Below are 12552 nucleotides of genomic sequence, written 5' to 3'. Positions count from 1 at the left end.
CCATGGCATGAGATCTAAGTTTCTTGGGGACACTTTATGTCACCTTCCATAATACAATTAGGCTTTTATTCCTGATTTCAGTTTTGAAACAAAGTTATTATGGTCAGTCCATCTAAAATGATCCAAGGAACCTGCTAAAGTTATGTCAATTAGTAACTTTTTCTAGAAAGACTGACAGAATTAAATAAAAACGCAGTAGCACTGTAAGGCTTTTTCATATTGTGTGTATGTGTGTGTCTGCACACGTGCGTCTTTCTCATTTTTTATTGTTGTTAAAATATCTACTGAACAACTGTAAAGTCTTTATTTGTCATCCTTCCCTTTAGTCAGAATTTTGTTCTTTCTCTTTCCTGTCTTCTTTTTTAAAGGATACAAGGCTCTCTTTGCTTCAGTTCTGTGTATCTGGTTCTCTTTTCACCATCACATGGCCTTGATTTGACCATACAACTCATTATATAACCTGACCATTTAAATGATACATTTCTTTCTCCATCTTTGTGGGACAGGTTTCCCAGTGTTTCTATATTTAGCCACATCTGCAACTTTGCCAGGTAACAGAACATGGCCATGGTTCTAAGGTAAACCTGAAGGTTTTCAGGCTTTGAAAGGGACCTTTCAGAGACTCTCATTGGGAATTTTTAGAGCTGTCCCCTTTCCTATTCTCCTTAGATTGTTTTCTTTTATTCCTTTAGTCACATTTCTTCTTCTTCTTTTTTCCTTGGCTCTCTTGGCTTTCCATTTGCATCTCCATCACTAGCATTTTAGAAGTGAGAGTCATTGTCCTTTGAGTTTTCTCTTGGAAATTTTTTTCTTGTTTTTCTCGGACCTTTCTTTTGAACGCCTAGATAGCTGCTGCTGCAGCATCGCCTCCCCCCATTCCCCTTTCTCTTCCTCTTTCCTCTCTAGAAGTGGGAGCTGAGGTGGTGCTCTTCAGTCTCTACCCGTGTGTGTTCACGAGAATCTGGTTCAGGAGGGTTTAAGGAGAGTCCCCAGGTGCTGGAAGCTCCCACTTCTCCAATCTTCTCCCTCACTAGAGGCTTTCTTCCTGTCTATGAGGTCAAGCCACAGCTTGACACAGCTTGAATAGCCATCGTTGTAGGTGGCAAAAGAGAAGAAGATGCCCCAGGGCCCAGAAGACCACCCTTGCTTCCAGAGAGGGGACAGTGGAGGTGGTTTTCTATGACAGTACATTTGAAGAAAATATAGGTGAAGTGAAAAAGTAAATGAAAACTATGTAACTTACTAAAATTGACTCAGGAAGAAACAGAGGATCTGAACTGTATAATCAGTAAAGGAATGGGATCTGTAGTATAAAATCTTCCCCTGCCAAAAAGAAACAAACACCGGCCAATAAAGTTTTATAGGTGAGGACTGCAGGAAACACTTATTATGCCCAGTGCTTGATACTCCTTTCCATGTGGAAGGAAATGTGTTGGTGTAACACAGCTGGCATCTTTTTAACCTTTTCACTTATCTTCAGGGGAATGGGAAGAGTTTATCTAATTAGTGAGTACAGGAGTAAGCTTTGAGTGCATCTAGCCTCACCCTCCTTTGGAATTGTCTTGTTTCAGAGAGAAAATTCGTGAGTGATCTTATCTGTAAAGCCACTGCCCTGCGGGCGTGTTAGACCTCTGGGTCTCGCACTGCCTGTCTGGGTGGATGGTCTGTCTAGGTCTAGGGATGGTAATCTGAAGCTTGCTGTTGCCTCATACTTGAACCACATTATCCAACAACTTTATAGCATACAGCTGTATTCTGCTTTCTACGCTTATGACACCTATCTATTTCTTTCCATACTTAGTTACCAATTCTACAACTTTGGATTGGTGAAAAACTGTTTTGAAAACTTTATGTTGAACTAAATTTAGACGAATAGGAAAGTTGCCAGAATAGTGCAGAATTTCACATATCCTTCCCTCAGCTTCCCCTAATGTTAACATCTGACAGAAGCATACTACAATAGTCAGAACCAAGAGATTAACATTGGTACAGTACCACTGTCACCGGAGAGTACATTCTTGTCTCACACAGGAAAGAATTCAAGAATGAGCCCCAGTTAAGGGAACGTAGATTTATTCAGGGAAATACACACTCCATAGACAGTGAGCCCTCTCACTCAGAAGGGAAAGCAGCCGCGAGGTGTGGGGGTGGTTAGTTTTTATGAGCCTGATAATTTCATGTGCTAACAAGTGGGAGGATTATTCCAACTGTTTTGGGGAAGAAGTAGGGATTGTAGGTGTGTCATTTAGCATGCTAATACATTACAGTGCGCATATAATGAGGCTCAAGATCCACTGGAAGTCAAACCCTCCACTATCTTTGGGCTGAGTTGGTTCTAACCAGTTTATTGCCATCCTCAATGGCTGTGTCATTCTTTTAATGGTTGTGCCCTGCCCCCTTCCCTCCTGTCTCACTGCTAGCTAAACTGAAGACCTCATTAAAATTTTGCCACTAATCTTCCACTAACATCCTTTTCTATCCCAGGATCTTATCTAGGATCTCACACTTTATTTAGTTGTTGGTTGTCCTTGGTGCCCTGTGGTCTGTGGTGGCCCCTTAGCCTTTCCTTGTCCTTCGTGACCTTGATATTCTTGAAGAGTATAGATTATTTAGTCTCTCAATGTGAGTTGGCCTGATGTTTTTTCATGATTGAACTGAGGTTCTGAGTGTTAGGTGAGAATACCATGAAATGTCATGTTCTCCTCGCTGCATCATATCACAGGGCTCATGATGTTGATGTGTCTTACTATTGACAGTGTTAACCTTGATCACTTGGTTAAGGCAATTTCTGCCAAGTTTCTCCACTGTAAAATTACGTCTTTCCCTTTGTAATTAATAAGTATGGTGGGGGAGATCTTTTGAAATCATGCAAACTTTATCTCTCCTCAAACTTTTACCCACTAATTTTATCATCTATTAATGGAACTTTTCTGCAACTATTATTATTGTGGTATTTCATGGTGATTTTATATTTGTATCTTTCCTTTTACATTTATTAATTCAGATTCTACCATAAGGAAGAAGTGTCCCATCTCTACCATTTATTGATTTAATTGTTTATTTTTATCAGTATGGGCGCATAGATATTTATTATATTTATGGATTAAAATCTAACACTGTAATTATTTATTTTGCTGCTCAAATTGTTCCAGCTCTGGCACTTAGGAACTACTTTGGGTTGGCCTCTGTGTTTTGTTTTAGGGGCATGTTCTTACTTTCTGGCAAAAGATGTTCTAGGCTTATCTTGCATGTATTACCTTCCTTGGCCCTGGAATCACCTATTTCTCCAAGGAACTCTGGTTCCTTTTATTAGTAGTGTTTAGAATCCAAGATCTGAGCACAAGGTATGAAATTGGCTAAAATTTCTGACAATTTCAAATTGATGAAAATGAGGAGTAACTGGAATTCATATGCTTCTGGGAATTGGTACAGTCAGTTTGGAAAACAATTTGGCATTAGCTCCTAAAGCGTAGGGAAGTACATTCCATGAGTCAGTAATTTCATTGGAAAAACCCTTGAACATGTGCAACAAGAGTTGCATGCAGCTTTGTTTGGAATAGCACAAAATGAAAATAACCCCAATGCCCATCAGTAGGAGAACAGATGAATAAAGTCTGGTATATTCATAAAACTGAATACTTTAAAGCAGTGAAAATGAGCTACAGCTGAACACATCAACATGAATGAATCTCAGATGCATGATATTGAGCAAAAAAGAATACAGACAGTATGATTTCATTTACAGAAAGTTCATCGACATGCAAAATAGAGCAATGTAGCTATTTATAGGAATGCATAAGTGATAAGATGATAAAACTAGACAGAAAAGGTGACAACAACTCCAGAATCCAGGATAGTAATTACAGGTAGGGAAAGAAATGCGAGGGGTTTCAGAAGTATTGATAGTTATCATATTTCTTAAGCCAAATGGTGAATTAGTGGGCATTCATTTTATTTAGATCAGACATATGTATGTGTGAAATACTGCATAATGAAGAAGAAGAAAAGGAGGGAGGAGCTGGAGGAGGGGAAGAAGAAGATAAAGGGAAAGAAGAAAAGAAAGGAAGAAAAGATGGGAGGGAAGGATATAGAAAGGGAAGGATGGAGGGAGGGAAAGAAAGAAACAAAAGAGCATTCCTGGACACAATGTCTTATGATTCGGGTGGTTGTTCAGATTCTGACACCAAATATGCATTTGGCTTTGAATGAGTCAATAAACTTCTTAGAGCCTGTTTTCACACCAGTTAAATAGAAAAAATGTACTTCACAGTGTTACCAAAAAATGAAATATTTATAGAATAGAACTTCAAAGAAGTAATAAAGCATTCTAAAATATAAAAGAAAAGGAAAGTTAATACCTCAAATTACCTTGCTTCTTAATGCCAGAAACCTCGTGTAGTTCAACATTTATATATAATTTCACATTCAGTGACTATTTAACTTCTATCCAGCTCACTCCTTGCTGAACTAACAAATCAGGAGGAAAGCAGATATCCTGCTTATGCCTTTCAAAAAAGTTGGTTTGCTCTTCTGACAAAATTCATGGAAGAGTGGCTTAACCAGAGCACTTCTGAGGTCTCAGGCTGCAGAACCTAAGGACGTTTCTCACTAGGGAAGGGCAACGTCGATGGGCTCTCTGGGGGTTGGAGGAGAAAGCACATGGGGAGGGGTTGGTGTGATCGGGCCTCAGTTTCAACAAATTCAATAATAATCACTATAAGATTCAGGCTACTACACCTTACTATGTGCCAGGCTCTGTTCTAACTTCTTTATTTTCATTATCTCATTAATTCTCATAACAACCCAGAGAGATATGTCCCATTGTCTCCATTTTACAGATGAGAATATAGACTCTCAGAGAATTGAAGTAAATGACCCACGGTCATCAAATGAGTGACACGGGCAGATTTCCTCCTGAGGACCATCTGCAGCCAAAGCCCCCACTCAGCATCTAACAAATGTCTGTTGATTGACTGAGCTCTCCTTAGAGAGCTTCACATATCACAGGTATACTCTCTGGGCTGATGAGACTCCTCGTCACCAGCCAACTTCACAAATAAATCTGTGATTTTACTAGAGTTGTCACTATGTTACTTACATCTCTAGCTCTTCTCACCTATATATACACACACCTGTCCTTCAGGGGTCCCTGGTCTACTCAGCCCAGCTACATCCATCCTATACATCCTCCACAACCCGCCTCCATAGCCCACCTCTGGGAGAAGGAAATTAAGGTGCCTTGTACATGTTATTCCTAGCATTGTGTAAAAAAACTGAGCACCCATTTGGTCAAATGGGAGTTCACAGTGCTACAAGCAAACCCTTGACCATGTGGCAACCTTTCACTAAACAAATCACTAAGGAAACTTCAATCCAATTCTACTCAGCCTCACCCTGAAGGGAGGTAGAAAAGTAGACAAAAGACAGTGTACGTTGAGTCTTCACCCTTTCAAACCTCACGCCCCAAATCAGCTAAGCATATCCATCTTTTAGAATAGATTCCAACCTGACCCACTTCACACCGCTCTTTCCCTCTTCACCTTTGCTATTTATGTCTCTGTCTGAGACACTTTCATTCTCAAGCAAAAATCACCTGTTTCCAGATCTCTAACTAAAACTCTTTATTTCTTGCTTACTTTTTGGCAGTATCCATCCTTAACCACTGATGTTAGGAGTTGAACTTTTACCAAAAAAAAAAAATTGTCCTAATGGTGCAAATTATTTTTTAAATACACAATAAAGGATTTATATTCATAGAAAATATGTGCTGCTTTCAGCAAACAAGCTTATGTATGAAGTCCAAGCTTATGTATGAAGTCATCAGTTCTGTAAAAGGGAAAGAAGAAAAACAATTAGTTCAAAGAGAGCATTTTCCCCCTTCTTCTTGGTATGCAGTGCCACACACTTGAACAATTCACATTGACTCAATTCCGTGATCTAGTGTGGTGTAATACACAAGCATGACCTGGAGCTAGGAGATGTTGGGTTTACTCCCACGGTCTATTATGCTAGCTGCATGACCTCAGGACAAATTGCTTAAAACTGTAATCCAAGTTATTTGTCTGAAATTTAAGATGTTAAACTATATAATCTTTAAAGATCTTTTTAACATAGCCGTTTTAGATCCCAAAAAATACATAAGTACTTATCCTATGTTGGAGCCCTGGGTACTATGGGAGAAATATGATCCTTATTCTCAAGAAACATATTCCATGAAAATATGAGTTATTTTTAAGTAGTCAGATATAAGATGACATTTTTCTTTTTCCCTTTGTAGGGTGAACTTGGTTCAAGCCATTTTGGCCCCATTTATAACTAACTTTTCTTCATTTAGTCTGATTTTCCTCTTCCTAATCCCCAGAAAAAGACACATGGTAGAATCATGGTCCAAGAAACTAAATCCTGTTACTCAACACATCAACATGGCTTATTATTTACTTACCACTTCTTTTTTCTTCCAGTGTTAACACCCTTCAATTGATAGAGATTAAGCTATTTCTTGTGCTTTTCAGAGCTTGGATTATGATGGACTAGGTAGAATGACTCTTCCACTACAATATGACTAGAATCTGGATAAATTTCAAATATAATTTTAACACATTGCTGACATACAAGAAATAAGTGATATCTCATGTACCAAAAACGAAAACTAGTAAATCTGGAATGATGCACAGCTTAAACAAATGAAAAGGCTAGGATTGCTTTGGGGGACAAATGTCAGTACCAGCACTGGGACTAGAAGATTAAACCTTGGGCTTTCTGCAAAGTGGACAGTGAGACTCTCTTATTAAACCAGGATCTTTGAAGGGGACCAGAGTGGTTTCAGATCAGCAGTACCCCCAGATCCACAAAGAAACAAATACAAATCCCCAGTTGAGTCTTTCTGATTTGCAAAGATTAAATACAATTGAATATAATAAGAAACTTTATAGCATACCATAAATGGAAGTCAGGAGAACACAATAACATCATATTTAAATTCCTGAGAATTTAGATATTGAAATTATCAGAGAGTTTAAAATAATTATGCATCAGAAGTTTTAAGAAATTAAAGATGGAATAAAAACTGAAAAAGATCAAAATAGAGATCTAATAAAAATACCAGGCATATTTGAAAAAAATCAATTAGAACATTTTTATAAATAAAGTATATTATTGAAATTAATAATTCAGTAGATGAATTATACAGCAGAAAATATGCAGTTGAAGAGAGAATTAAATCTGAAGGAAGTGTTCAGACTATAATACATAGAGACAATCCCTGGGAATCCCAGCCCCTTCCCCAGGGCAGTTGGAATGATCCCACCTGTAGGCGTGTGAAGCTACTGAGCCCATAAAAACTGGCAACACTATGCCTAGTGGCCTTTTTCGCTCCTTCCTTTTTGGAGATGGCCTGCACTCTTGTCTATGGAATGTGTACCTACTTTTACTTTAATCTGAGCACCCAATTCCCACAGCTCTTTCCTTGCCTTTCTCTTGCCTTACACTCTATGCAGTATGTATCTGTATAAATAAATCTACCTTTACTCAACAGTGGCTCGCACTTGAATTCTTTCCTGCGCGAAGCCAAGGACCCACATTTGTTGGGGCACATACCAGGGGCTCAACCGAGACCTAAGACACGACCCTCCTTACTGCCCCACATCCAGTTTTCCTGCATCACAGCCACTGTGGAAAAAAGTTTGGTGGTTCTTCAAAAAGTTAAACATAGACTTACCATATGACCCACTAATTCCACTTCTAGGTATATAACCCCCAAAACTGAAAACAAGCATTCAAACAGATACTTGTACACAAATGTTCATAGCAGCACTATTCACAATAGCCAAAAGGTAAAAACAACCCAAATGTCCATCAATGGATGATGGATAAATAGATCTGGTATACTTACACAGTGAAATATTATGCACCCACAAAAAAGGAATTAAGTACTGATACTTGCTACAACATGACTGACTCTCAAACACATGCCAAGTGAAAGAGGTCAGACACAAAAGGTCACATATTATATGATTCCATTTGAAATATCCAAAGTAGGCAAATCCATAGAGACAGCAGATTACTGGCTGCCAGAGGCTGGGGAGAAGAAGGAATGGAGAGTAACTGCTTAATTGGTGTGGATTTTCCTTTTGGAGTAATGAAAATGTTCTGGAACCAGATAGTGGTGATGGTTGCAGATTGTTGTGAATGCACTAAATACCGTAGAATGTACACTGGAAAGTGGTTGAAACTGTGAATTTTATGTAAGTTTTACCATAATAAAAAAAAAGTTCACAGATATAAAGAAATTTAGCAAACGTGGATAAATCCAGATATTACATATTATGATAAATGATTATTTGTGTTATTCCAAACATGAAGTAAAAGTAATACACAACAAACATGTGAGTTGAGAAAGGGGTGATCAGAGTTAAAGCATTTTAAAATCCCTGTGAGACCCTGAGAGCCACGGACTTTCAAATGATTTTGACTGTAATCCACAGTTAGAAAATGTTTACGTTGTCACCCAGTGTGCACACATATGTGTATGACTGAAACGAAAATTTCACAAAATAATACTTGCCCTGGGTGTTATATGCTGAAGTTTTCTAATCAATTGAATTCCAATTTTAAAATGCTGATTATGTCCCATTAAGTTGGTTTCAAGATCCACTAATGGACTGTAACCCACCACTTGAAGAAACTGGTGTGAAGAGCAGGTGGTGGCACCCAAATAAAGATGTGGGTTAAGAAGAGAAAATAAACAGAAGGGTCTGAGCAGTTCAGTGTCCACTCTAATGCTGTGTCCACAAGCATCTCCAAGTGGTGAATTGGCAGGATTTTCAAAAATTTTTTGAGCTATCACCCTGTTCCACAGGGCAAAACATTTCTATTGGTGCACTGGAAACAGTATTCTCTGAATTGCCAAGATAAAATTCTCTTGAGTTATTCAGTATGGATGTAGCTAATGGTAGGCATTTCATATTCATGCACATTGCAGAGTTGTGTACCCCAATTTGAAGAAATCAGAAGATCTGAGTGATGGTCTTACCCCTTGTTACCTTGGGCAACTCCCTTCATTTCTCCTGGTTTTGTTTCCCTTATTTGTAAAATTAAAGGGAACTTTACATTTTTCCTAAAAAATCTGTAATTCACTCTAACAAGGTTACAGAGACCCCTGATTTCACACACTTAAACACATGTACATACACAGATGCATTGCATCAAGATGAAGGAAATTTAATGTAGGCCCTTAGGAAACACCCACAGCATTGGCATTAATCTTTTCAAATAGAAAGTGATGAGAATTGATGATTTATTGAACATATTTTTATTTTCAGACATAATTTTAAAATTTAGAAGATAATTTTTTAAGTTAAAAATTTTAAATGTTTTAAATTAATTTTTTTTTTTAATTTTTAAAAATTTAAATTAGTGGTTGATTGGGTGTGGTGTGGTTTAGTTACTGCAACTTCAGGAACATTACCAAGTTAAGAAGGGATTAAACTGGTCTGAGCTTGTACCAGTAAACATGTCCATATTCCATGGTAGCTAAATGGCTCATGTTTAAATTCTTGTTCCAATTGCTGTAAGGTACCTCAGGGAACAGTCTTTGTAAGCGATGTTTACACATGAGCTATAGATGTCTGTGTTTCCCAGCATAATTATTTGTTTATGTTAGCTAGTCATTGTAACTGACCATGCCTTGGGATGAAGTGTGACTAAGAGATTTGGTATCTTCAGTCCACCACTGTCTGGGAAGATTCCTAGGAAATGAAAGAGTGGAAAAGACACTCTCCACTCCAGCCATACTGAACTATTTTTAGTTTCCTGAAAACCTTTTGATGATACTTGCTTATTGTCTTTTTTTTTTAAACTCATTTTCTGTGGAAAATTTCAAACATAGATAAATAGAATAGTGTAATAAACCACACTCACTCATCACTCAACTTCAGCTATTACTATTCTACCACTCTTGTTTCATCTATACCATCCACTCCCCATATGCCCTCCATTTGATTATCATTATGTTTACAGCTTTTAAGGTAAGCTTTACATACATTGAAACACACAAGTCTAAACTGAACAGTTTTGACAGAGGTACGCCTGGGTACCTACACCTTTCCATCTTACGAGAAAGAGTCCTCCTCCCTTCCCAGGTGGCCCCCCAGCCTCCCAGAAGCAACCACGGATTTTTTTTTTCACCTTAGATTAGCTTTGCTTATTCTAGAACATCATACAAACTGAAACATATGACTTTTATATACCCTTTTGTGTCTAGCTTCTTTTCTCAGCATTATGTTTGTGAGATTCAGTCATGCTGTTGCATGTATCAGTACACTAATTCATCCTTTTTTCTTGCCAGGTGGTAATATACCACAACCTGTTTACCCATCCTCTCGTTGATGGCCTTTTTGATTGTTTTCAGTTTAGGGCTATTGTGAGTAAAGCTGCTATGAAAATTCTTTGTACAAGTCACATGATTTGTTAACATATATTTTCCCTTATCTTAGATAATTACCTGGGACTGCAGTTACTGGATCATAAGGTAAGTATGTGTTTAACTTTATAAGAAACCTCCACACTCTTTGCCCAAGTGGTTATACGGTTTTACACTCCCATCAGCAATATATATGACTTCTAATTGTTCCACATTCGTATCAGTATTTGATAGTGTCAGTCTTCAATTTTAGCTGTTCTATGAGTGTAAAGTAGTATCTCAATGTAGTATTAATTTGCATTTCCTTAGTAACTAAAGCTGTTGAGCACTGTTCTCACATGCTTATTACTTGGGCCTAATGTGTTTTCACATGCGGTTCCCTTGCCCAAAACACTTACTACCACCCTTGCCTAGTTAACTACTTACTCCCTATCTTGTTCTTTTCCACTATTGAAAGGAATCCTCCCTCCAGTGAAGCTGAGAGAGAAGGAAATCAGCCTAAAACCTACATGAGAATGAGTTTTCTAGCATCAGCACCAACCATTGTCTTTTTCTGAGTGCCCTGGAACGTTAGGGCAGGGGAAACTCTCCTTTCCTGCACCACCCGTCCCCCCATTTCCCAATTTAGTAACTACAAACAGCCCAAGTCTTAGTTACTCCTTGAACTTGATGTTAAGAGGTAAAAAAGCTTGTAAGACTGGGACTAAGTGGAGACTGGGGCATACCATCATGTCTAAGAGGAGAGTACTATGTGGAAATTTTATTGAACAGTAAGCACCTCAGCTTCAGTATTTCCCTTTGAAGGGATAATCCTGTGGTTTTCAAGCCTGTAGAAAATTAGAATGACTAAAATTTACAGCAGGAGAAAGAAATATTATTTTCTTGGAATATAGACGCTAAGTTTCCATTAACTAGAAAGGCACAGCATTCTCTTGCTGCCTGTGCTCTGTAAAGCTCCTCCCCTGACCTGTTTCCAATGTCTTCTAAGAAGATAAGGAGAAATTTTCTCAAGCCTCCCTTAACCTGACCTTCAGTGACTGCCTAGGGGGTTGAGGAGAAGCATGCAAAGATCCTCTGTGGGAAGAAAATAGGGCTGCTGTCACAAAGATTAGCGATACTTTCCATATCTTGCCATCTTGGTTGCTAGCCTTCTGGTTTTCTCCTGTTAAGGAGGAAGCTCAGTAGTATGTTTGTAATCAGTTATGCCTCTGAAGTAGATGCTTTTGGCGCACCATTCCCCTTGGCACCAAACACTAAGATACACACTGATGGCTTTCTATCGCCAATGCCTGTATCCCTTAGCCTGAGAGTTGTCAATGGCCACAGGAGCATGCTGGGTGTCAGGCTGACTGGAAGTGCCAAGGAGTCAACATCTCTGGGAACAGCCCCCAAACTAATGACAGGTGGAAGTTAGTAGCCAAATTCTCTTTCTCATCCTTTAGGTGGGACAATTCTCAGGGATGCTCTACACCACCTCCCAGGGTTGCACAGTTGAAATGAGCCCCAGCTCCCCACAGTAGTAACAGCAGTAATGTACTCGGGAATGCATCCTCTCCTGGCTTCCTTCCCATGCCTGGCTCAGTGTCGTTCCCCGCCCCTCCCCAAGCCATCAGTGCATTCCTGAGATTGCCTTCCAAATAAACCAGCCTCAGTCCTAGTCTCAGGGTCTGTTCTGGAGAAACCTAGTCTAGGCTAGTTTAATATCAAGCAAACTCACTAATATTAGGAGGAACATATTGTTAACAAATCTTCTGATACTCTAAATGCTTCACTTCACATCCAGCAATCCTAAGACCTGGAATTCACTTCCTTTGGGCTTACCTGCTGTTATCCCTGAAGTATTATTGTTAGAGAATTCTTCTCAGGCAAAGATCAAGTTTAAGGAAGAACCACAAAACCAAGGAAGTGCATCTCACATATTCGAGATCAGATGGATAATCAGCTACTTGCTTTCTCAAAGCAAAGTGATATAATGTATAATATTATTTCCCAGCACATTAGGATACTTCTATGTAAAATAAAAGATATTCTTAATGTATTGTGTTGATGTTTTGGTTTTACTCTGTTCTGGTTATTCTTTGATTTTCCCCAGATCCATTCTCTGTTCTCCTCTGCTATGTTCTTTGTCTTGG

At 38.7% G+C, this 12552-nt stretch overlaps 1 long non-coding RNA gene across 2 annotated transcripts in view; it reads left to right on the top strand.

Annotated features, from left to right (window-relative positions):
- Positions 1-12552, top strand: part of LOC106730842 — a 51585-nt gene that overhangs the window by 7998 nt on the left and 31035 nt on the right. For both annotated transcript variants that reach the window (XR_001367286.2, XR_004321275.1), the window contains exon 2: positions 10494-10528. This is a non-coding gene — a long non-coding RNA (uncharacterized LOC106730842). The remainder of the gene's footprint in view (positions 1-10493; positions 10529-12552) is intronic.

The sequence above is a fragment of the Camelus ferus genome, chromosome 7, assembly GCF_009834535.1.
Source record: "Camelus ferus isolate YT-003-E chromosome 7, BCGSAC_Cfer_1.0, whole genome shotgun sequence".
NCBI classification, from domain to species: domain Eukaryota; kingdom Metazoa; phylum Chordata; class Mammalia; order Artiodactyla; family Camelidae; genus Camelus; species Camelus ferus.
This window is presented reverse-complemented; position numbering and strand designations above follow the sequence as displayed.